This window comes from Rhineura floridana, chromosome 2 (assembly GCF_030035675.1).
Source record: "Rhineura floridana isolate rRhiFlo1 chromosome 2, rRhiFlo1.hap2, whole genome shotgun sequence".
In the NCBI taxonomy this organism is placed as follows: Eukaryota; Metazoa; Chordata; class Lepidosauria; order Squamata; family Rhineuridae; genus Rhineura; species Rhineura floridana.
In genome coordinates, this window is record NC_084481.1 from 233751196 (window position 1) to 233777981 (window position 26786).

At 46.3% G+C, this 26786-nt stretch overlaps 1 protein-coding gene and 1 non-coding gene across 2 annotated transcripts in view; one reads left to right on the plus strand and one right to left on the minus strand.

Annotated features, from left to right (window-relative positions):
• The window catches only part of TRIM9 (tripartite motif containing 9), a 116372-nt gene that overhangs the window by 21481 nt on the left and 68105 nt on the right, over nt 1–26786 (plus strand). The window lies entirely within an intron of this gene.
• Nucleotides 22260–22334, minus strand: TRNAE-UUC (transfer RNA glutamic acid (anticodon UUC)). The gene has a single exon. It is a non-coding gene; the product is annotated as a tRNA-Glu (tRNA).

The window sequence follows — 26786 nt, forward strand, 5'->3', positions numbered from 1 at the left end:
CTAGTGAAAGGCAGTAGCCACAAGCAGGTGGGAACCTGACAGGGAGAACTAGGGGAGGACGTCACAAGGGCCTCCTGCAGATACCATCTTAACAGGAGGTCCCTTCTGCACAACATAGGAAATGGACCTTTCTTGTCGCAGCACCTACACTGTGGAATTTCCTCCCCTTAAATATTAGGCAGGTGCCGTCTCTGTTATCCTTTCAGCGCCTTTTGAAGACTTTCCCCTTTCAACAAGCCTTTTAAGTTGAGACCTATCCCAGTCTGCTTCTGTGTTGGAATTGCTTTTTAATATTTTTTTAAAACCAATATGTTTTCAACTCTTTTTAAAAGACGTTTTTAAAACTTTTATAAAAATGTTTTAAAGTTGTTTTGTTTTATTGTATTTTATGGTCTGTTTTTATGATGTTTTGATGTGTTTTTAGTGCTTTTGTTTGCCGCCCTGGGCTCCTGCTGGGAAGGAAGGGCGGGATATAAATCAAATAATAAATAAATAAATAAATAAAACCATTCATCTGTTCCATCCATGACATCTGATTGGTGATGTATCATGACATGTATTTCCATGTACTTTGTAACTTTGGCTCTGTGATATGGCTTAGAGGTTAACTCAGGCCTTCATCTATTGTAACTTGTTTTAACTAAGATGTGCCTTCAGTGTCTCAAATGTTGTTATATGGATATCCAGTAACTTCTTTCATGCTGATATATATATATATATATACTATTTTTCTGTTTCTGCAAAGATAGCTAAGGCCACCTAGAATGCATTTTATTAGTTGTAGTGTGCAAGATATGAATTAACAGCATATATTTTAAAGACTGCTCTGCTGTCTGAAGTCTGACTCCCAAATAGAAAATTTCTGGTACCTCTCAAGACTTGAGACTTCTTGAGTGGGGTCTCCTCTGTCCTCCACCTATACTAGATGACTGCTGTTGATAACCTGTGAGATTAGGCGAACTAATGTTCAACATACAAGGACTTTATGTAGACACAGAGGAAGGGAGAAAGCAAGGACCCTTGACCTTGTGTATTCACTGGCAAGGGAGCTGGCTTTGCCAAAGTCAGAAGGAAGCCCCATTGAATTCAATAGAACTTAGTTCTAAGACATGATTAGGTGTAAGGTCTGCAAGGTGACGACTTGCTGAATTAAAGACTCTTCTGTAAGCTTGTTTGCTTTTGGAAAGTTAGGAGGAGGTTGGAATACATACATATTCTGAAGTTGCACCTGGACTCCTCTTTCAGTAAGTTTGTTTGCTCACACGGGCTTTTACAAAGTTGGGAGGGAGATATTGTGGTCACAAATCTCTGCTGTCCCGTGTTGCATCATCACCTTCCTCCCCTGTCTGTTTGTTGGCCCAGAAAAGCTGCTGGAAAGTTGGGAGGCGGTCATGAATCGTTGTTCCAGGGCCGTTTTTGTTCCCTTCCTAAGGCTGCAATCCTAATCCCATTTCCTTGGGAGTGAGTCCCTTTGGGCCTACTTCTGAGTATACATGGTTAGGATTATGCTGTACACTGGTGACTTGCCCAAACAGAAATGGTGTTCTTTTTGGATCTCTGTCTGCATTGATAAAGTTGGCAGTGCAGTCCTATGTATCAAAAACAAGGCTGAGAGTTGGTAACTGGCCCAAGGCACGACATGAGCAAAAACAATGAGCTAAGTGAGTAAAAAATGTTGAACTGCACATGCTCAGAGTATCTTCTGTAATCCATTAAAATTTATACCATCGTGAATTCATTAGTCTTGAAGACAGCACAAGACTTATTTTGCGGTACCTTATTTCATGTATTATTTTGGAAAATGGACCAGGGGTTCTTTCTAGGTTGGGTTTTTTGATGATTCCAAACCCACATCCCACCCCAGTTCAAAATCAGGGAAATAGATTTTTTTTTAAATGTTGATTATTCCTTATTTACCTGTATTACATTTATATCCACTCTGCCTTTCTTCCAAGGAGCTCAAGCTAGCATTCATAGGTCACATTATCCTCACAACAACCCTATGAGGTAAGTTAGGCTGAGAGACAATGACTGGCCCTGGGTCACACAGGCTGCAATCCAATACACACTTACCTTGGGGTAAGTCCCAGGGTAAAGCGGTGCCTCTTCAGCATTTGCCGGACATTGTACAATGAGGTTGCCAGATGCAGCTCAATGGGGAGGGAATTCCACAGCTTAGGGGCTGCACATTATTTTTATATATTAATATAATAATAATAATAATTTAATTCATTACCCACCATCCATTCTGAGGTCCCAGGGCAGGTTACAGCCAGGGCCAGACCACCCTGGGCCCTTGGACACCAGATGGCCACGGTCCCTTCCCTGCGCATGTGCATATGTACACTTTAATGCACCTGGTTGCACTACCCTTTGTGTCGCCTCATCAGTGCGCACATCTGCCCAGAGCTTGGAAAAGTTACTTTTTTGAACTACAACTCCCATCAGCCCCACCCAGCCCCAGCCAGCAGATGTAGTTCAAAAAAGTAACTTTTCCAAGCTCTGCGTCTGCCATCACCCAAGATGGCGGAGAAGGTGAACATGTCCCCACCACCATCTTGGGTGATGGCAGCCATGTGTGCTAATGCAGTGTCACCCTGCTGCCATCTTGGGTAATGGCAGGCATGCGACGATGTAACAGGGTGGTATTGTAAGGGGGGGAATGTGATGTTCCTGCTTATAGTGTAAATATGGTAAGTGCTGGTTATATAGAAGACATATGGTAAGTGGAGTGAAAGAGGAGGGGGGAGTACATGAGCAGTAGAATGCTGGATGATTGGCTGAGCGTTTGAATGGCTGGGAGTATAAATGGAAGAATGACAGTTGAATCAGGGGGTGGATGTTGGAGGTTGAGAGAGGTGAAAGAGAGGTTTTGGTGGTGTTTGGAGGTTGGTATTGTTGTTGAGAGTGAGTCGGAGTTCTGAGGCAATTAATGAGAAGTAAAGTACATGTCAGAACATATATGAAACCATAAGCTTGTCAACAAAGTAATTAAGTAATCTTGTTATTTCTAATTCTTAATAAATATTTCTTGGTTAAATAAAAGCCTGATTCCTTCAGCTGGGATACACATACCAGGGGGAATAGCAAAGTAACCAAGGCTGAACAGTTTGTATCGAATGGTGGCAGCGGCAGATCGAAGGAAAGTGTATCCAGTCCCACAGAGAAACCCAGGGCTGTATGCTTCAGAGTCAAGGGGCTGCAGGGGGGGTTGGGAATTACCTATACCCATAGACACAAGGTATCGAGATAGCCAGGCAGAGACTAGGCACAGTCTATTGGCTAAACGGGTTACAGAGTGTCGGGTGGTGGTGCCTAGCAGTGGGATCTTTTGAGATCGGTGCTAGTGCTGTAAAGGGCAAGAATAAACCTGACGTTCCTGTCTGCTGGTAGCCACAAAGTGAGAGCTTCACAGGTGGTGCCAGGGAAGGACATCACAGGTATGACCGGCCATATTTAAACATGCACCAGCTGTCGCCTGGGAGAGTGGAGCTCCTATTCTGTGATCCATGACACTGTCCAATCGCGCCCTGTGACCCAATGCTGGCAGGGATTGCGGAGTGGGAGCTCCACCCTCCTGGCCACAAGGACCCTCAGCCAAGCGCAGGAGCCCTTGGCCAGTGCCTGACCTGGACACCTGCTGGCACCAGGCCTGGTTGCAATAATTTAAAATACATCCTTTAAAACAACATACAGGCTGCAGACAGGGTGTTTGCTTTCTTTCTTTCTTTCTTTCTTTCTTTCTTTCTTTCTTTCTTTCTTTCTTTCTTTCTTTCTTTCTTTCTTTCTTTCTTTCTTTCTTTCTTTCTTTCTTTCTTTCTTTCTTTCTTTCTATTAATAATAAAATGCAGGAGAGCATTCAAAATATGATTTCTCTGCTATAGTCTGGAAAAAAAGCACCCGATAAATGGTTTCAGTACTGGAATACTAGGAAAATAGCTGTTGATACTTGGACTGAGTTTTTTAATCTACATTGAAGAATGAAAATGGAAATGGACTGCCTTCAAGTCGATCCTGACTTATGGCCACCCTATGAATAGGGTCTTCATGGTAAGCGGTGTTCAGAGGGGGTTTCCCATTGCCTCCCTGTGAGGCTAGTCCTCCCCAGCTGGCTAGGGCCTGCTCAGCTTGCCACAGCTGCCCAAGCCAGCCCCTTCCTTGTTCGCAACTGCCAGCTGTATTATTCTGTATACCAGAATAAATAATTATTTTTACTATGAGTGAATAAGCGATTAGTCTTCCCATGTCTTGATATGGGATAAGAAGTATCACAACCATGGGCCCTGAGGAAGCTATTGTTGTAAAATTGTATTGTTACTGGTTTATGATGATGGTGTGTATTGAAAAAATGTGTAAAATAATAAGTTATTGTTATTATTATCCCTCAGCTGCTCTGGCAGAGTCCCCTTCAACCTCTTCAAGACTCTACCATTTGGCTGTAGCTCAGTGGTAGACCATTTGCTTTGCATGTAGAAGGTCCCAGGTTTAGTCCCTGGAATCTCCAGGCAGAGCTGAGAAAGATCCCTGCTCCAAGGCAATGGACTAATGGCACAGGATAAGGCGGCTTTCTAGTCCCATATTGTCTCTCTTGAGGGGGCCGTGATTCTCCACGGTCTGTCTCGGACATCCTCTCTCCCCACCCACAACCTCCCATTCTTCTAACAGGAGATACCAGGGGTTGAAGCTGGCACCTTCTGCATGCAAGCCATGTTCTCTTCCATGAACCTAAAGGCTTTGTTTTGGATAGAATCTCCCCTATTTTGTTTCTGATTGCTCACAAAGAGTAAATTCCCAATGTTGAACAGTACATTTTCCATTTTCCATGAATGGCAAATGATGGACAGTTTTATTCACCAATTTGGAACATTTTCGCTGTAAAAGTATGAATGGCCCTATTTGCATCCTTCTGTTCCAGGCTCACCATGGGGACTCCTCACAAGGGAAAACTTCACACATGTCCTTATAAATCCGAGAAATTAATGCCTTGTTTCTGCTGTCAGGAATTTGCTTGGCAGATATCTCAGTTGGGGTTGCTGCCAAACTTGGTGGCCTCTGAATTTCCCTACAGATTTGAGTCTTCCGTCTCGGAAATAACCCACTCTTAAACAGAACCTAGGCTTACTGGAACCTGTAGATGAGGGATGAGGAATCTGTCGCTCCACCCAGGTGGAGTTGTTGGACTCCAACTCCCATCAACCCCAGTTATCATGACCAATAGTTAGGGCTGATGGGAGCTGTACAGCATAAGAATTGTCCTGGCTCCCAACCAGATGAGCAGACTCAGGACTTGAAGACTGGGTTTTTGCATAAAGCTTTAATCCAGAAGTCAGTACAGGAACACAGCATGGGGCATTGTAGGCATTGTGATGATCCCACCTTTGGCTCCACCTGTCAGGTTCCCACCTGCTTGTGGCTACCGCCTTTCACTAGGCACCACCTCAGGACACCACCAGTCAGGATTGTCGTTTTTATTTTTTCTCACTCCGCTCTAGCACAGATCTCTCAAGATCCCACTGCTAGGCAGCACCACCAGCCACTCCCTGTAAACAATACTGCTAGAGACTTCGCCTTAGTCTCCCTATGGCTTGTTACTTTGTGCCTGGGTGCCCTTGCTGTCCACAACCCCCTTGTATCTTTGTCTATAAAGCATGCAATCCTGGGTTGCTCTGGATACTTGACGTTGTTACAATTTCTCCCTTCACCGTTGCCACCCTTAGATACAATTTGCCTTCAGCCTTGGTAATTACCCTGCCCTCCCTTCTGGTGTATTCCCAGACAAGGATCAGGCTGTTGGTAAACCAATAAAAGTATTTATTTGATAACACTAGGAAATAAGAAGATTACTTTAGGAATGTTTAACAAGCGTATGGCTTCATATAGTGTCACTTTTATGTTTCCAGTTATATATATTCAAATATCTGCCTAATAGAATCCAAACCTCCCTGAGAACTCTGTCAACTCAATCCCAACTGCCTCCCACTTCAACTCCTTTCCAATCACTCTCCTCTCAACTCTCATCCTCCCATTTATACCTTCAGCCATTCAAACCCTCAGCCAATCATCATCCAACATTCTCCAGCATTCCAGCCCATGTACTCCCCCCTCTTACTCAATTCACTTACCATATATCCCTATATAAACCCGCACTTGCCATATTTACAGTTTTTAACATATAAGGACATCACAGGCATCAGTCAGGATACAGAACTAGATATGGCAACAACAGCGGAGAGTTGTCACAACAAGCATTCCGCCTCCTGCTACTCCTTGTAAAAGTGAGGGGGTGGGCACACTACTTGCACTGGCTAACTCCAGCATTTTCAAGCCTTTGTGGCAAGGTGGGGGCTTCTTCTGGGGAGAGAAGCTGATCCCTTCAGCTGAAGCCTCCTTTTCTCTATTCTGTGTGACCTTGGAGGTATTATTTCCTATTCTGACATGCTGTGGCTCACTACCTGCCCCCTTGACCCTTGTCCATCATGGCTGCTGAGAACTAGCAGTAGGGGAGTGACTGGGTGGGTCCAGGGTGCCATTAATGCTTCACTGGAGGAGGGGGAGGTACCATGTGCCTTGAAGGAGGTAGTGGTTCATCCCCTCCTTAAGAAGACCTCCCTGGACCCAGAAGTATTAAACAACCATCGCCCAGTAGCAAATGCCCCCCTTTGGGGCAAGGTGCTTGAGAAGGTGGTGGCGGTCCAGCTTCAAGCATGCTTGGAGGAAACTAATTGCTTGGATCCCTTCCAGTTTGGCTTCAGGCCTTGCCATGGCACTGAAACCGCCTTGGTCGCCCTGGTTTATGATATCTGTTGGGGGAAAGAGAGATAGGGGAAATGCATCCCTGCTCGATCTCTCAGCGGCTTTTGATAATGTTGACCACGGTGTCCTTCTGGAACATCTCAGGAAGCGGGGGCTTGGGGGCACTCTGCTGCGGTGGTTCTGTTCATACCTCCAGAAACACTTCCAAAAAATAGGTATGGGAGGCTACTGTTCAGCACCATGGGAATTATCCTGTGGTCTTCCGCAGGGTTCCATTTTGACCCCCATGCTATTTAGCATCTATATGAAGCCACTGGGAGATGTCATCAGGAGATCTGGAGTGACGTGCCATCAATACACAGATGACATCCAGCTCTACCTCTCTATTCTATGTGAATCGAGAGAGGCAGTCAAGGTGATAAACTGATGCTTGGAGGCAATGTTGGACTGAATGTGGGCCAACAAATTGAAGCTAGATCCTGAAAAGAGAGAGGTGTTACGTGTCTGGAGTTCTCATGTCCAGGTGGTGAGAAGATGGCCTGTTCTGGATGGGGTTGCTCTCTCCTTGAAGGAGCAGGTCTGCAGCCTGGGGGTACTCCTTGATCCAACACTGTCACTGGAGGTTCAGGTGGCTTCAGTGGCTAGGCGTGCCTTTTTCTAGTTCAGGCTGGTTCGCCAGCTTTAGCCCCTTTTGGACAGAGAAGACTTGGCCAAGGTGTTCCATGCTCTGGTAACTTCTAGATTGGATTACTGCAATGTGCTCTGTGTGGGGCTGCCCTTGAAGATGACTCAGAAACTTCAACTGGTCCAAAATGCAGCAGCCAGATTATTGGTGGGGATTCCTTTTAGAACTCATATAACCCCTGTTTGAAAACAGTTCTATTGGTTGACAGCTCATTTCCGGGGCCCAGTTCAAGGTGCTCATATTATTGTTTGAAGCCCTAAACGACTTAGGTCCCAAGTATCTGAAAGACCACCTTCTTCCCTACAGACCCTCTTGGGTGTTGAGATCAGCAGAGGGGGCCCTTTTGGTAGTTCTGCCACCCTTGAAAGCTTGAGGGCTGGTGGCTTGGGAGAAGGCCTTCTCTGTGGCAGCCCCTAAGCTGTGGAACTGCCTCCCCAATGAGGTGCATCTGGCAACTTCATCGAACAACTTTTGGCAAATGCTGAAGGCACACCTCTTTACTCTGGCCTTCGACACCTGAGATGTATATTTTTAGGACCCACCCTATCTTCTGTGATGTTGTTTAGCTTGTTTTCAACTGTTTTTAATTATGTGTTTTAATTATGTGTTTTCAAATTGTTGTAACCTGCCCTGGGACCTTTGGGTAAAGGGGTGGTGGTGGTGGTAGTAATGCTCTCTCTGGAAGAGTCCAGCCTGTTCTTTAGGGTTTATCTGTTCAACAGCAAGCTCTGGGCTGAGTGCCAGTGGGGATTCCTTTCTCTCTGGTATAAAGAAAGACATGGAGCTGCTAGAGGTATCTGGAAGCTTTCTCCTATGTTTTCCCCACCCCACCCTCCACAATACCTGTAACCCATTCTCCATACTCTCAGTCCACCGAAGGTTCTCCATGAGCCCATGACAAGAAGAATCCAGATCAAAGGAGGCAGTTGTTCTAAAATGATGAGGGCCCTGGAGTTGTTTTCCTCATGTCATGAAATCCTCTTCGCCTATTGCTAAGCAAAGAAATTACATCTCTCCAAGGAAAAGAGAATGGGGTGTTTTTCATAATATAGCTCCTTTCATGAAATGGCTGAAGTTTAGTTCAAGCATTTGGCAAGCAGTCTGGTGATGGGCAATAGCAGAATGCATGACAGGGCAGGGCACTCACCTGACCTCTGGTCAGTTGCATCACTCCTACTCCCTGGGAGGTAGGCATGAAAAGATCTGTCAGTTTTGATTCTCTATTTCTTGTTTTCAGTTCTCCACATTTCTGAAGCAATTTGCATTTTTTTAAAAAAATCTCATGAAAATCTTCAGCAATTTTGAGTGAATTTCTCCTCCTAAACACATTTTTGTATGCAGCCTTGACTTGTACATAAATGTTTGCAAGCAATCTGTCCTCATATAATGCATTTTTGCATGTTTTACTAGTAGATTCATTTTTACTCGTGTTTCCATTAAATATGCATTTTTGTAAACATTGTTTGGTTGGCGAACTTCATTGCAAAATTCAGATAAGTGCAAATTTTGGAGGCTGGTCACTTCAGTTTTCATATTGTTTGCACCACTTTGACCTCGCTGCTGCCTTGCCCCTCCCCCTCTACCTCCCAGTAAGCAGCAGTCACTGACCAGAGGTGAGCTGACCCCTGCCGCCCACTCTGCTGTCTCCTACTAGTGATGTAGAACATTTATTCCTTGGCCAAAGGGAAGCCTCCATCTTTAGCATAGCTTGGGACATCCATCCCAAGGGTCCCATTGCTGGTGTGAGGAATGTAGTTCCCATGGTCTGAGAAACATTCAGGGCTCTTAATCAGACTGCAGCATGCATGGAGATTCCTTCCATCCATAGTGTTTTGTGAAGTCACCAAGTCATAATCTCCCTATGTAGGACCAGCCTGGATGCCTTTATCACACATACACAGACCTCTTGTCATCATGGGAAATGTGCTGAGAGGCATCCAGACCACCGAGTGGGGTGTAACTTGCATTTTATGGGTTGCTTCCTGTTGACCCTCCACCCCCAATCATTTGGGACACCATAGAAAGTGCAGTGCTTACTGAGTGGGATGCCACCTGTTTTGAGGCTTCTAAACTCTGGTGCAATATCCCATCCCAGGGTGCCTTCAAAATGAATCCATAATTAAGTTTGGATTCTGCGTTGGTATAAATTAATTACAAAATGGAAATGAAATGGACTGCCTTCAAATCGATCCCGACTTATGGCGACCCTACTAATAAGGTTTTCATGGTAAGTGGTATTCAGAGGCGGTTTACCATAGCCTCCAGGCAGTGACTGGCCCAAGGTCACCCAGTGAGCTTGATGGCAGTGTCGGGATTCGAACCCTGGTCTCCCAGGTCGTAGTCCAACACTCTAACCACTACACCACACTGGCTCTTATCAAGGAGAACCCATAATTGATTCAAATTGCAAATCTATTGCAGAGTGGAATAGGCAGGTTCTGCTCATTCCGAGCGACAGGTCTGCCACCTCCTTGATAGCAGAAATGTGACAGGTGCAGGGAGATGCAAGTGTTACTGCATTGACACAAATTGTTCTGACTGCCTTTCTTGCAAGCCATTACATGATGACAGCTGTGACTCATCAATTGCCTCTGGAATGACTATAGCTGGGTGCTAATTGTTACAAATTGCCTCCTCTAGTGCCATCCCCCCAGGCCCCAGATCTCTAGAGATGAAAACAACAAAGCCGGCACAATTCATTCAAGCAACCTATATCCCAGTGTGGGAATATGAAAGACATTAGAATTCACTCATGGAAAAGCCTAGTTCTCATGAAGGGAGTAAACCTGTTTCTGGGTTGCACCACTTCAAACTGCAAAGGTGGGTAGTGCACCTCCAGATCAAAACTCAAGAAATCCCTGCATATAGAAAACTAGCATGTTAAGGGGAAATTAGGTTAGATGTGGGAATAGAGGAGAAATTCAATTCAGTTTGCATTTAAAAGTGAACCCATTTGCGTTTTCTGGAACCAAAGCGCAGCCATCCTTCAAAATTTGCACTTCTTCAAATTTTGCTATCTAGTTCTCCAGCCTAGTAACGTGTACAAAAATAGTAGGGTAAAGTCTGCATAAAAATACACAGTGAAAACAGTACACAAAAATGCAAGACATTAGGGGAAACTGCTCTGCCAAAAATGTGTATAGTAGGAGGAATTCGCACCAAAATGCTGATGAATTTTCATGAGGATTTTCTAAGAAACACCACATTGCAAAATGATGTGGAAGTGGGGAGAAATGGATTTAAGATTTTAAAAAAATGAGAAACTGAAATTGACAGATATGCTCATCCCTACTTAGAACTAGTTCAGAGGTAGAGCAGAAGTGATATCTCCTGATATTTTTGGACCCCAACTCCCATCAGCCCCAGCCAACATGGTCAATGCTTGGGGATGATGGGAGATGCAGTCCAGCCGTATCTGGAGGTCCACAGGTTAGCCATCTCTGGTGTAGAGGTATTTTGTTCCTTGATAGAACACTATCCAGCAAGAAATGGTTGTGAACTGACAACAGAACGCTGGACTAGATGAATTTCTGGTCTGGTCCGGCAAGGTGGTTCTTACATTTTGAAAAATGATGGAGGGAGATGAGGCCGCCCTGCTGCCTGGCTGCTATGATGCACGGTTCAGTGATGTGCTCCCAAATTAGGAACACTCCCAGGTCATGGAGGTAAGCGGAGGGTGCAGTGGGCATAATGTAAAGATCACAGGTCATCAACACATGCCTGCAGAGGCCTTCCCTGGCACTCATGGAGTTTCATTCTCCCCCCCCCAAAAAAATTAGGCTTGAAAGAAGCCTTCTTTAGCCAATAGGCAGCTTTCCCCCCAAGCTTAATCATGTGCAATTTCAGGGGGTTTGCAGCTGGGGATAGGGAAGTTGTGGCCCACAACTGTTTCTCCAGCTTGCAAATGTGCACGTGAGCCCCAAATGGTTGATGGTGCAGAGAGCCATCTAGACTGAACATCAGAACAGCCAAGCCCAGCAGCCAGCATATCTCCCTTGCTAGAATCCCTCGTTGCCAATTCCTTCACCACCTCTCCTCGCCCTTGCAAGGATGCATCACAGCACTGAGCTCATCTCTGACCGCAGGCAAAAGTCACCTTGCTGGGCAGGGCAAAACGCTGGTTTCTTTTCAGGCTGCGTCTCAGATTGGATAAATATTTGGACAGTTTGGTTGAGGAGGCTGAAGCTCATGCAAGGGAAGCCGTGTTGCACCCAGCGCCCTTCTGCCCTGAGGCTGCCTGGATGAGACCTGAGAGCTGGCAGAGCAATTTGCATCTGGTCAGACAGATTCTTTTCTGCCTCCTAAACTTGGGTGGACTGAGCTTGTCGAGAAGCGGAGCAGGAGGAGGAGGAGGAGGAAAGCAAGCATACGAGCAAGCAAGGACAAAAAGCGATAGTGGAGAAGGAAGCTCCCTTTCCCCACTTCCCTCACCTGTGAAGACGAGATGTTCCGGCAAACTCCAAGGTTGCTAATAAGAGGCACAGAAACACAGAAAGCTGGCTAGGGATTGGCAAATCAGTTAATTTTGGTTAAATCCATATGAAAATTCATCAGCATTTTGGTGCAATTCTTTCTAATATGCACATTTTTGCAAAGCAGTTTTACCTATTATACAGTCTTGCCAAGAAATTTCCCCTAATATCGTGCATTTTTATGGACACATTACTCTGATACGTTACTTGGGTGGAGAACTGCATTGCAAAATTTGGGGTTTTTTTATAAAAAATCTGGAGGTGCATTCAGACATACAAGTACCCAGCTTTGCAGTTTGATGAAGTGGTACAGTCCAAACATGAGAACTAGGCCTCTGACATCAGTGAATTCTAATTCCTTTCATATTCTTATTTCCACACTGGGATATAGGTTGCTTTAATGGGGATTTCTACATGCAATGATTTATTTATTTATTCAGCTTGGCTGGAGAGAACTGCATTGCAAAATTCAGAGAATCATGTGAGTTTTGGTTGTGTCTTAGTGCGCGTGTTGTTTCATAGAATCACAGAGCTGGAAGGGGTCTATAGAGCCATCGAGTCCAACCCCTGCTTGGCACAGGAATCCAGATTAAAGCATACCTGACAGGAAAGTGCAGATGAGTTTTGGAAAGGGCAAATGAGTTAAGTTCACCTTTAAATGCAAGCTGGATCAAATTGCTTCCCTATCCCTAAAGGGGGCAGTACCACATTCATGACCAGTGGGCAAGCCTTTCGTCTGATTGGATGCTGTGGGATGCAGGATGGTAGACTAGAGATGCTCCCCAGCCAGGTTGGGAAAAGGGGAGCAAACTGCTATGACCACCATGATTCCTCTTCCTCCTCCTCCTCCTCCTCCTTCTCTCTCAGATTTCCAACTACCAAGGGCATAGGTGTCTCCCAGGTAGTTGGGGATCCCTGCTCTTAAGCTCAGGCAGGAGCCTTACTGGTGGAGCACATGCATTGCATACTGGAAGTCACAGGCTGAGTTTAAAAAGGGTCAGGAAGCAGGACCCGCCTTTGTCTCAGGCCTTGGAGGGCTGCTGCCAGTCAGAGTGAGAATACTGACCTCAGTGGGCAAATGGCCTGGCGTGGTGTGAAGCTGCTTCCTGTTGCTTGAATTCTGCTGCCTATAAAGACAGAGTCCTCGACAAGGATGTACAAATCTGCCCACTTTGGTTTCTCTCACTTGCTCATCTTTCCAGTCTTAAGTTCGGTTCTCCACACTTCCATATTGGTTTGCAATTCTGCAGTCCCCCCACCAGTCCTCATGAAAATTCATCAACATTTTAGTGTGTGTGTGTCTCATGCACATTTTTGTATGCAGTTTTGCCTAATACTCATATTTTTGCAAGCAATTTCCCCTAACATAATACATTTTTGTATGTTGTTTCCACTAATGCACAGTGGTGTTTGGCAGGGTGCCACAGGCAGAGCAGTGTTGCTCACCTGCCTTTCCAACACCAAGCATTGCCGCCGGTTCCTGAGAGGGGGGTGGGGAGGTGGGAGAAGCGCAGGGCAGTGTGGGCACAGTGGTGGCACCAGTCTGATTCTCCTGCCACTGCTGCATACAGCCAAAAGATCAAGGGTAACAAGCTTAAATCAATATAATCAATCTCCTACCACTGCCCCCACACCACACTGAATTGTCTGTGCCTCTTCACTCCCCTTTCCCTCTCACAGTGGCATCTTCGGGGCTCCATGCCTCCGGGACAGTGGAATCTGCTCCGGGTTTTCATCCAAACTTTCAAGGAGCTGTCCAAGGTGCAAAGCCACCGCTGCCGTCTCAGGAACCGGCAGCGATGCTCAGCGTTGGGAAGGCAGGGGAGCAGTGCCACCCTGCCTGCCGGTGGCTGTCAAGAAAGGCTAAGGTTGGCCAAAGTAAGATGGCTTGACCAGAAAGAATTGTGGAGAATATTTTGCATAGGTTCCTGGTATGATCTGGGCTGGGGAAAATTAGGGCGTCTCATACCATGCAGCTGCACCTTGTTGTTCTAACAGGGATGCAGCTGAACCTTATCTACTCTGCCTCGTAGAATTGCAGCCTTCAGGTGCATCCACCCTTACTCCTGAGTGCTCCTATCTAACATCTTCACAAGACTAGGCTCCTTTCTTCCTACAGTGGCCTTTTGGTGACTGGCCTGAGGGCACTTAAACCCTTCTTGCCAGAAGCAAGTAGGCTAGATTAAATGTTCCATGTCCCTGCTCCCTAAACAGGTGAGAAGGAATGATCCCATCACTTCAGCTGGTCCTGGAAACACTCTCATTTAGCTAAGATTGCTATCTTAGTTTCCAATCAGAGAATATTTTATTTATTTATTTTATTTATTTTATTACATTTTTAGACCGCCCTATAGCAATAAGCTCCCAGGGCGGTGTACAGCATAATAAAACAGGTTAAAATACAAGTGGATGTAAATACAATACACAATAAAACATAATTAAAAATTTTCAATTTTAAATTCAAATTTTTAAATTTTTAAATTTTTTAAAATGCCTGGGCGAAGAGGTAGGTCTTTACCTGGCGCCGAAAAGATAACAAAGAAGGCGCCAGGCATATCTCATCAGGGAGGGTGTTCCATAGTTCGGGGGCCACCACTGAGAAGGCCCTAGCTCTAGTTATCGTTCTCCGTGCCTCCCTATGCGTTGGGACACGGAGAAGGGCCTTCGACGTCGAGTGCAGTGACCGGGTAGGTACATAGCGGGAGAGGCGTTCCGCCAGGTATTGCGGTCCGATGCCATTAAGGGCATTTATAGGTAAGAACCAACACTTTGAATCTGGCCCGGAAACATATTGGTAGCCAGTGCAGCTGGGCCAGGACAGGTGTTATATGATCAAATTTTTTTATCCCAGTAAGAACTCTGGCCGCAGCATTCTGCACCAGCTGAAGTTTCCGAACTGTCTTCAGAGGTAACCCTATGTAGAGTGCATTACAGTAGTCCAATCTAGAGGTTACCAGAGCATGGATAACTGGGTCGTAGTTGGGCTACCAGCCGAAGCTGGTAGAACGCATTCCGTGCCACCGAGGCTACTTGAGCCTCCAGTGACAGGAGCGGATCTAATAAGACCCCCAAACTACGGACCTGCTCCTTTAGGGGGAGTGTAACCCCATCTAGGGCAGGTCGGACATCTACCATCTGGGCAGAGAGCCCCCCCACCAACAGCATCTCAGTCTTGTCAGGATTGAGTCTCAGTTTATTAGCTCTCATCCAGTCCATTATCGCGGCCAGGCAGTGGTTTAGTACATTAACAGCCTCACCTGAAGAAGATGAAAAGGAGAAGTAGAGCTGCGTATCATCAGCATATTGCTGGAAACGCACTCCAAATCTCCACTCAAGCCGTCTCCTTTCTTGCTTCATCACTCTTAGCTCCGGGGTAAACCACGGAGCCAATTGAGCTCTGCAGAGGAGAAGGCACACCGGGGCGATCGTGTCAACTGCCCGGGTCATTTCCGTATTCCACAGATTGACCAGGGTTTCGACAGGAGCGTCAGTTTTATCAGCCGGAAAACTCCCCAGAGCCTTCTGAAAACCTTCAGGATTCATTAGTCTCCGGGGGCGGACCATCTTAATTGGTCCTCCACCCTTGCAGAGGGGAGAAAACATTGTGAGCCTACACCTCAATAGGCGATGATCTGTCCATGACAGAGGAATAGATGTAAAATCCCTCACTCCCAGATCACCATCCCCTACTCTAGTAGCAAAAATTAAGTCTAGAGTGTGCCCCGAAATATGCGTAGGGCCAGTAACAAATTGAGACAGCCCCATGGCTGTCATGGAGGCCATGAAGTCCTGAGCCGCCCCAGACAAAGCAGTCTCGGCATGAATGTTGAGATCCCCCAATACCATAAATTTGGGGGATCGCAACACCAAACCCGAGACCACCTCCGTCAGCTCAGTTAGGGAGGCTGTTGGGCAGCAGGGTGGACGGTACACCAACAGTATTCCCAGTCTGTCTCGCTGACCCAACGTAATATGGAGACACTCCAGACCATTAGCTACCTGGATAGGGTGCCTAATGAGAGGGATGGAACTTCTATAGACCACAGCGATTCCCCCTCCCCGACCCTCGGATCTACCCAGATGCTGAACCGAGTACCCAGGTGGGCACAGCTGGGAGAGATTAATGCCTCCCAGATCGCTCACCCATGTCTCAGTAATAAACGCCAGATCGGCCGCCTCATCCACAATTAAATCATGGATTTTTTGTTTTTTATTTTTTGTTTCGTATGCTCCAAACAACTGTGGTTAATGCTTAATGTATCTTGCTTAATGACATCACTAGGGTCCACCCCATGGCATCACTAGGGCACACCTTCATGATATCACTAGGGCCCGCCCTTGAAATCTCAAGGTTTGGGATGCTTCTGACCAGGCAACCCTAATATATATGTATTTTTGTATTTTTGTAAACACTGTTCGGTTGGAGAACTGCATCACAAAATTTGGATAAATGTTAATTTCAAACAATGGCTGTGTTTCAGTTCTCATGTTGTTTGGGAAAGTGCAAATTTGATAGATTTGCTTTTCAATGCAAACTGAATCAAATTTCTTCCCCCCTCCCCACTAATTAATAAATTAAATATTAAACATCTACAGTAGCAATATGGCAGCGGTAGCTGAGAGCAATGAATTGTTGGTGCACATAAACTTGGTTTTATTATTATTGCAGTCTAGAGCATCTAAATTGTTTTAATAAATCTGTCTCTGGTAGGCTAAAGAGATGCTGGCATCCTCCATGTACATCAGCCTGTCATAATACGTCCCTTCTTTGTACTGGAACGGATGATCAGGATAAACATGTAATGTGCAATTTACCAGGAGAGGAGACCATGTACCCAGAGGGACAGACTTGTCGTTCAGGGCCCGTCTCACTTCAATTACCAAAAAGCAACTGGTTTCCCCTCACCCCACTGTCATTTGGAAGACTGACTCTGAAATCCCGCCGGCTTAATGAAAGTGCATCCTCACTGAAGCTGATGACAGTGAGCAGGGAACTGAGAAGTGGAGCAAATTGAGGGGAAACTCACAGGAGGTCTGTGAGCAAAGCAGCGTCAAGGCCACATCAGGACAAGAGGTGGGCAAATCTGTCCATATCCGTTTTTCTCAGGTCCTCCTCTTTCCAAGCAAGTTCAGTTCTCCTCATTGCCACATCAGTTTGCAATTTCATTTCGTTTTATTTTAAGTCAGCGTAAAAATTCACACTTATTTCCATGCACCTTTCAACTTAGTATGTGCATTTTTGTATGCAATTTCCCTGACAGGATGCATTTTATATGCTATTTTTACTTTATTTCGACTGTTTATATACCACTTAACGTTGTAGTCTTGAAGTGGGGGACAGTAACATTATAAAAGATTCACTAAGATGAAATCAGTTAACATGAACCATCAAAATAAAAAAACTTAAACTGCCTGCTGAAATGAAAAGGTCTTCACTAAGCACCAGAAGTTAGCAGGGAGAGGTCCTGTCTGATCTCAGCCGGGAGGGAGTTCCCCAGAAACCGAACCCACAGTACTAAAGGCTTGGCTTTTGGTGGAAATGAGGTGTGTGTTCAAGTCACGTGGGGCCACTAACAGTTACTCAAAGATCTCAGTGATCATGCAGGAATATAAGGGATCAAAGGGGGTCCTTCAGACATCCTAGACCCAAGTTGTTAAGGGCCTTGCAAATTAATACAGGAACCTTGAACCTGGCCTGGTAGCTTATGGACAGCCAGCCAGTGCAGACCTACATGCTGCTGGTGGTCAGTCCCCACCAACAGTATGGCCATAGCATTTTGCACCAGCTGGAGTTTCTGGAACAGGCCCAAGAGTAGCCTGGTCTCACATAGATGCACATAATTTTTGTGGACATGTTTCCCTAATATATGCCGGGCTTTTTGTATGCATTTTGTGTATGTAGAACTGCATAGCAAAATTCAGAGAAGGCCCAGGTTCATCCCCAATCATCTCCAGGTCGGTGAGCAACTGCCAGTCAGTGTAGACTAGACCGTACTGAGTTAGACAGACCAATGGTCTGCAGTGATCAAAGGCAGCCTCCAGTGTTCAAAGTCTCTGGGTTCAGTTGCAGGAGCTGGAGAAGCCGGGCTGAAGGAAGCAAAAGGCCCTGCTCAGGTTACTGGGTTATGTTATGTTGATGTTTATTTATACCCCGTCTTTCTGCCAAATGGCCGTCAAGGCGGCTTACAGAAAAAGTAAACACAAATATAAAAATACATCAACAAAGCAATACATCAATAAGCAATACATTGTACAAAAAATTAAATTAAATAGCAAATAACATTATATTAAGAAAAAATATCCAGGAAGGCATTCTGTCTCGCCTGAACTTACAACTATTTCAAGGGCGGTACACCAGTCCGAAACAGCAATGGCCTGCGACTCAGGCCAAGAGTAGTACAGCTTAATGCTGAGGGTGAGCACAGAAAGGCAGGCTCCAAGAATTCACACCCCAAATTGACCAATCGAGGCGTCTGTCTCCTAGGGATGGAGCCGTAGGTCAGTGGTAGACCTTCTGCTTTGAATGCAGAGGGCCCCTTTCAATCTGTGGCATTTCCAGGCCGGGCTGTGGAAGACTCCTGATCTAGACACTTCTAGCAGCTTTTTACTATGCTGGTGTGGGAAGAGCTATTTTTCACAGGTAGCAGAGACAGGCGAGGAAGATTGGCTCGCATGTTTTCTCAGCGGCCAGAATTAACTTTATCGATTATTTCTTCCCTTTGTAGACTACATCTTAGCCAAGAGATGTTTGAGGAATTGGATCTTTGTGAATTTCAGTATGCATTCACCTGATCCACACCTCCTGGACTAATTTACGGATCAGAACATAGTTATTCACTGCGTTTTACATATGTCCTGACACAGTTCTTGGATAAAAATTTTTTTTAAAAAGAATCAAAGGGCACATAAGAATGCACATTTTGAGAGTTAATATGTTTAGAAATGCACATTTTGAGAGAAAATATGTTTAAAAATACATTTTTACTACTTATTTTGGTGCATATTTGACAAAAAAGTTCTTATGTTCCTGTGAGGCCTACTTCATGCAGAAATAGGATGAGATAGACTTATGAGTGGACACATGCAAATATGAGTGGAATGGGGAATAGACGGATATATACGTACCTCCTCAACGAATTGCAGGGGAGCCAGGGCAGTCAGACATACTACCAAGACTTTGAGGGGAAGTTATGAATGTAGCTCAGATTCTGACAGGCAACCCACCTTCCTTGGCGCTTCTCTCATTGGGGAGGGAAGGCGTATTTCCTGCTGCAGTCTCTATCGTTTCCTTATTAGGCTCCTCCAGGAATCCTTTTGATGGTGCATTCATGATGATTTGTGCTCATGACAGTATTGGGGCGGTTATGTGCGATCTTGCTTTCAATACTGTTTGTGCCTGCGAATGTTTTGGGGCAGACAGACTGTTTCCACCCCGTGTATGCCTCGTAGCTTCATGTTGAAGTCCTGTAACTTTATACCACAAATGTGCCGGTTTATTTTTTTCTGTCCCTCTTTGGGTGCGCTAGGATGCCCTCCAGGCAACAATAATGCAGTAACATTGTGGGGTGGGGGAGCATCACAGAACAGCTAATGGAGTGGAATGTGGTGTGGACGGTTCAGCATAAACCCGCCACTGATGCACTGTTATTGGGTCAATGACATGGGCTCCTGCTGGGGGGAAGTGCGGGATATAAATTGAAAAATAAATAATAAATGTTGTGGAATATACCCACTCCTGCTCCCCCCCTCAAAAAAACAAAGCAGGTCTGAAGGGGCCCTCATACACACACACGTCCTCTCCAATTTACTCTCCAAACAGCCCGCAGCCAGCCAGCCCCATATCTAGTGCTTCGGCTAGTCATGTTTTGCTCATCAGACAAAGTTTAATTAAAGCTGAATGTGGAATCACTTGGGTGCCTGAATTCTGCCACCAGGCATTATGCTGTGTAAATGCCATGGAAAGTAGTGAATTCATATGCAGCCTCTTCATGCAAGACATCCTCTCTGATGGAAATCTATTCAGGAGGTGGTGCTTAACCTTTACCTTACCTATTTTCCTGCTCTGAATCACTGCCTCCTCCCTCCCAGGTACCATTTCCCCTTGTTGGGTACCAGGCACAATTATTATTGTTGTTCATACGTTACATTTATATTCAGTCTTTCCTCCAAGGAGCTCAAGATGGCATACATTGTTCTCCCCTTCTCCCATTTTATCCTCACAACAACCCTGTGAGGTAGGTTCAACTGAGACACAGTGATTGGCCCAAGGTCACCTACCCAATGAGCTTCATGGCCGAGCAGGGATTCGAACCATGGCCTCCCAGGTCCTAGTCCAACACTCTAACCACTACACCACACTTGCTCACTTCTGGAACTTCAGTCCTTGGACCTTGCTTCAATATTAGCTTACTTCCGTTGATTGAAAGGAGGCCTCCCTCGTCATTCGGTTCGGCTGCGGAAGTGTTATGGAATATTAATGAACACTCCAACAGCTCAGAAGTTTAAAATGCATCAGCATGCAAAGGCCCAGGGAAAGTGTCAAACAGGAAAGAGAAAACTGGCAGACTATTGATGCACTGGTTGACTGTGAGGATGTGTTTGTGAATGTTGTGTCTAAGCATGTATGGCGCATGAATGGTGGGTGTGAGTGGCATACATATATATGATGCCTCCATGCCTGTGTGTGTATGTAAGAAATCAAAGGGGGAAATGAACAGCCTAGGACCTCTCCAGATGTCCTTTTTATTGTGCAATGTGCATTCATGATCATTTCTGTTCCTGATAGTATCGGGGTGGTTATATGGGATCCCATTTTCAATACTGCTTGCGCCTACAAAAGTTTCAGGGCGGGCATACTGCTCCCTTTCTAATCAGTGCATGTCCCGGAAATTCCTGCTGTAACTTTACGCCAAATGTTCCTGGGTGTTTTTTTTTTTTGTCCTTTTGTTCCGCTGTAGTGCAAGAGTTCCCTTCCAGACAGCAACAGCACCGTCTGGAAGCACTCCAGAACAACAAATAAAGCAGAGTGGTGTGTGGACGGTCCAGCATAAATGCACCTCTAACGCACTGTTATTGCATCAGTGACATGTTGCAGAATGCAACCACAGAAAAAGGAAAAAGAAACAGTCCAGAGGGGCCTTGTAAGAATTGGATATGTGCAGGAGGAGCGTGTATGTGATCAATCAAAGGGGGAAAGGAAAATATAGACATGCATCCACGTGTCGCATCCCAAAGTGCAAGAATCAAGAGGTGTGAATCTGATTCTCCTCTGTCAAATGTGGAAGAGGCATCATACGTATAGGAGAAATCCATACACCCCCTCTGCGGAGCAAATTAAAGCATCCACTTTGTCACCCACTCTGCTTCTCCTTTGAATTCAAAGCCTTTGGCTGCAGCTAATCCTCCTCTGTCTGCTTCCTTTGACTCTTCCTCTTTCTTTCCCTCCCACTCCCTCCGCTCCCTCCCCAGAGGGACCTTCCTTTGCTCTGCTCCAGTAATCTCATTTCTCCCCGAAGCAACACTTGGCATCCAAGCACAAAAGATGGCCTGCTAATAACCATTTGGGCGGCCTCCTGCAGGGCTGGCACACACACACAGGGGCAGCCTTCCGAATCCTTGCTTCTTCAAGGTCATCTGAGCTCAGGGGTCCTTTCGGAGCAGCGGCCAAGGAGGAGGCCCCCAGAGTACTGGAATCCCTCCATGGGTTGGGAAAAGGCCAAGAGGAGGAGGAGGGGCGGGTGGCTTAGTTGGATCCCGGTGCAATTTTCACGAGCATCCCAGCAAGCCGTTTTGACTCCCTTGCAAAGCTGTGATGCCTACCCACCCTTTGGAGCAGCAGCTGGTTGAAAATGCCAGTAACCCTCCAGGCCCCTGAGCCCTTGAACGAAAGCCGCTTGTAATGAATGAGAGCGGGTTTGCAAATGTTACAGAGGTTGACGTCATGCCTAGTTTGCTATCTCGGGGAAATAATGTACTTCTCTCTCTCTTTCTCTCTCTCTGTGTGGAGGCATCCCAGCCTTCAGCCTTTCCATTACTTATGTAACGCTATCCGGTAGTTTCCTAGCATTGGATTTGAGAGGCTAGCTGGTGCGTACATTCCTTGCCCAGGCGTGTGGCCTCATCCGCACGGCCTGTTGTGGAAGTCCCATCAACTCAGGCTCATCCCTAAAATGGGAATAATAAAGGCCTCCTTGCAAACGTCCATCCTGCTGGACCATTGCAGGGTGAAACTGGGTGCACTTGTTTTCATGTTAGGAACAGAGGAAGCTGGTCTGTCTAGTTCACTATTGTCTATACCGACCAGCAATGGCTGTTCAGGATTTCAGACCAGGGTCTCCCTCAGTCCTGCCTGGAGATGCCAGGGATTGAACCTGGGACCTTCTGCATGAAAAGCAGATGATCTACCACTGAGCCACAGGCCTTCCGCTTGGAGGAAGGAACTGGTTGACTTAGCATGCCCCACTAATGAATTTTGGACTCCTTCAGCCATGTTCTGCCGTAACAAAATCTGGATTGTATGCCAAGGAAACTCAGTTTCTGCAACTTATGTAAATCATGCCAATGAGGCAGATTTGCATATAGTAGCCCTGTTCTGGATGACACCTCCTGCCGACCATTGGAAGTTCGTCTTAGCCCTTCTCTGACTTCTGAGGTTTATTGTCAGAAGTCTGCAGATTTTCAAGCTTATCCTTATAATCATAAGGTCTAGAAACTTGCTTTTAAAAAATAAATAAATTCTGGGATGCTTCATACACTAAATCCCATATCCTATTTCAAACCCTACACTTTCAGGCTGCAGTTTCCAAGATCACAGTACACACACTCCTATCAATAAATTCAAAACGGGCATTTGTCTAAGAACTAGAAGAGCATTTATTCAATTGTTTCATTCATCATTTCCCATAAGACATCCTGAAGCGATTTGTCAATAAAAACACTAATAATAAAATGTACATATAAACAATTTCAAGTCCAGTACAGACACAGACTGATAAAAATTGCCATTTAAAAAGGTTTGTTGGGAAAGGGATGTCTTAAGAACATAAGAACATAAGAAGAGCCTGCTGGATCAGGCCAGTGGCCCATCTAGTCCAGCATCTTGTTCTCACAGTGGCCAACCAGGTGCCTGGGGGAAGCCCGCAAGCAGGACCCGAGTGCAAGAACACTCTCCCCTCCTGAGGCTTCCGGCAACTGGTTTTCAGAAGCATGCTGCCTCTGACTAGGCTGGCAGAGCACAGCCATCATGGCTAGTAGCCATCTGAAAAGGCTCTGCTCTGCCGCCATAATCAGAGGCAGCGTGCTTCTGAAAACCAGTTGCCGGAAGCAAGAGTTCTCTTGCACTCAGGTCCTGCTTGTGAGCGTCCCATGGGCATCTGGCTGGCACCTCTGAGAACAGGATGTTGAACTAGATGGGCCACTGGCCTGGTCCAGCAGGCTCTTCTTGTGTTCTTATGAGATGCCACCTGTTTAGTATGTAACAGGAAGGCATTCCAAAGGGCAAGTGCTGCCATACTAAAGATCCAGTTCCCACACTGTACAGGACAGACCTTCTGATGAGATGGTATCTATGGGAGGGCCTCTCTTGCAGAACGTAGCAATTGGTTGGGTATATAAGGAGGCAACCTTAAGAACCTAGCAAGCTGCCTTGTATTGAGTCAGACCATTGGTCCATCTAGCTCTGTATTGTCTACACTGACTGGCAGCAGCTCTCCGGGGTGTTAATCAGAAGTCTCTCCCAGGCCTACTTGGAGATGTCGGGGATTGAACCTGGGACCATCTGCATGCAAGGCAGACGCTCTTACCGCTGAGTTACAATCCTTCCCATCGTTCAGGTATGCATTTCGTTAGGCGTTCCCTCCATTGTAGACGCCTCAGAGCTGAATGCATTTATGCAGAGGGGGCACTTGTTCCATCCACACAGCTCATGGCGGGACTGTTAATACCTGTGCACCCTCGGCCCTGCTCTGCAGTGAGGTAAAGCAAAGGCAAGACCCAACTGGCGTGCAAGGCACAGCGCAGGGTAGGGGGTCAGGGCAGACACAAGGTTCAGGCAGCGCTCTGGAGAACAGAAAGCTCTGAAGTTGCTCCAGCAAGGAAAGCGCTGAAACGGAGCCCTTATATAGCACCAGCAGCAGCAGGTGCCGCCTGGTTGTTAGTATTCCCTGTGCTGCAGGCTGCAGCTGGACTTAAAGGGGCCCAGCCTTCTGCAGTAACCTGTGATGGAGTGAGGGTGCCTCAGGTCCTGCTGGGTCTTCTGCAGAGCTTGGAAAAGTTACTTTTTTTGAACTACAACTCCCATCAGCCCCAGCCAGCATGGCCACTGGATTGGGCTGATGGGAGTTGTAGTTCAAAAAAGTAACTTTTCCAAGCTCTGATCTTCTGCAGTGGAGTCCTCGGAGTCAGGGGAAGGCTGTGCCACATCCTCAGGCTGGTGGGAGGGGGCACCACCTTGCAGCTTCATCCAATAGCAGCACTTCCTCCCCTTCAGATTTGGTGTCCTCGCTTCCATCACCCGAGGAAGAGGAATCTGCCTCCTGGTCCCTGGCACCCTTGTGGTGGTACCAAAGAGGCTGTTCCAGCTGGGAAAGGGCACAAGAACGTCCCTTCCGCAGAGATGAGTTAACCTGGGAGGAAGCTGCTATAGTGACATGCCCATGTATATTTGTCACTGTTGGAAGTGGGGCAAGAGCAACTCCCGTTTGGGTTCTGTTGTGTGTATTCCAGAAGGAAGATGGAGTGAGGGCCCTCCAGCCGGCTAGGCTTGCCTACCTTTACCTGTGCTCTTCTCTGCCTAACGCCCTTCTGTTGTGAGGGCAATGCCCACGTCTGGGCATTGTGCCTCCAACTTAGTTAGTTAGTATTGAAAGCAGAATCGCATATCGCCACTCCAGTACCATCATGAGCACAAATCATCACAGACGCACAGTCAAAAGGATGTCTGGAGGGACCCTTAGTCACAAGTAAGAGTGCATAGGTTTGTATCATAAATCTTGAATGTAACTAAGAGTGGGTTGTTGTCCCACTCAGAGTAAACCCACTGCAATTAATGACCTCATATGTGTATATAAATTCAATAGGTCTGCTCTAAGTAGGACTAGCACTGAATACATACTGTATTCTCCAGTGAGTACCCTTGATATTTGCTGAGAATTGCCCCTCCTCTTCTGAAATCTAAATGGCGGGGGTGTGTGTGTGATGTTCCTATATTAATGTATATATGGTAAGTGTTGTTGTTTTAGAAGATGCATGGTAAGTGGAGTGAAAGAGGGGGAGTGAATGGGCAGTAGAATGCGAGATGATTGGCTGAGTGTTTAAAACGGCTGAATGTATAAAAGGAAGAGTGAGAGTGGAATCTGGGGGAGAAGAGAAAGAGTGGGTTGCTTGGTGGGGTTTGAGAGAGTTGTTTGCCAAGAGAGCGTGAAGAAGGAGGGAGGTGGAGTTCGGATTAGTATTGAGTAAAACCATATGCTTATGTGCCTTAAGAAGAAATCTTGTTAATCTTGTTAGCTTTGTTATCTGTAATAAATACTTAATTTGGTTTACCAAAGGCCTGATCCTTGGCTGGGGTTTCACAGACCAGAAGGGAGGGTAAGGTAATGACCAAGGCTGAAGGGGAACTGTAACAAATGGTGGCAGCGGTGAAGAGAATAACAATACCAGTATTCAGAGTCTCTGGGAATACTAGTATTGGGACGTTACTGGTGGTTGCCTAGCAGGGGGATCTGTTGAGATCTGTGCTAGAGCGGGGAGAGAAACCATAAGAGAGAGCGGTCCGGACTGGTGGAGTCCCTGGTGGTGCCTAGTGACAGGCAGTAGCCACGTGCAGGTAGGAACCTGACAGGGAGAGCCAGGGAAGGACGCATCACAGGGGGCACTTCCTCCTCCCAACGACTCCTTCAACTGACTGTATCCAGTTTGTGTATCTCTTGGAAGATCTTCGCCCTGAAGTTTCCTGATCGTTTCCCTCTCCCGTGTTTTCCATGTTATTTGGGGGGGGGGAGTTGAGTGGGAGCAGCCTGCTGAGCAGCAGTGTCACTTTAATTAGAGCCCCTTCCGTTGATTAGCTCTCCATCCGAATGATCTTGTTGCTATAAATAAAAAAGCGGCAAAGGGTTGCATTAATATTTTTTCTACAGAGGCAACTGTAAGTCATTTCCCACATCATTAAGCCTGTGCCCTCACCCCTTCCCCTCCCTCATCCCCAATCTCTCCGACACCGGCTCTTTTTCCAGCATTGAAGGGGGGGGGGAGAGAAAAGAGCTTTAACCTGGATGAATTTCCAGTCACCCCACACGGATGATCTTTGTTCCTTCTCCAGATCCTGTTTCTCCCCACCCTACTCCCGTAACTGTCATGCTAGCAGAAAAGAGGTGGGTGAAAAACTCCACCAGGAGAGAACGAAACTTACAAAGATTAGGATTAATTTTGCAGCAGGAGAAAAGCTTTTCCAAGGGACGCTGTGGAATCTTCCACTGTGACTGGAGTTCTTGCACAACAGGCTGGACCAACATCAGTGGGTGTTCCATTATGCCATCCTTCCCTAACAGGGTGCTTTCCAGATGTTTTGGACTGCAACTCTGTGCCGGCTGGGGCTGATGGGAGTTGTAGTCTGGATGGAGTCAGTCTGGGAAAAGTTGCGTTATGCAATCCGAGCACTGGCAGCTGGTGCCTCCATGTCAGTGGGGCGGTGAAATCTGCTCCAGGTTTTAGTCAGAGCTTCCAAGGAGCTGTGCAAGGTGGCAGCTCCTTGAAAGTTCAGAGTAAAACCCAGAGCGGATTCCACTGCCCCACTGACATGGATCCACCAGCCAGCAATGATCTATTTTACGCTGCATCATTCTCTCACCTTGTGTATTAGTTACAGATCCATAACCCAG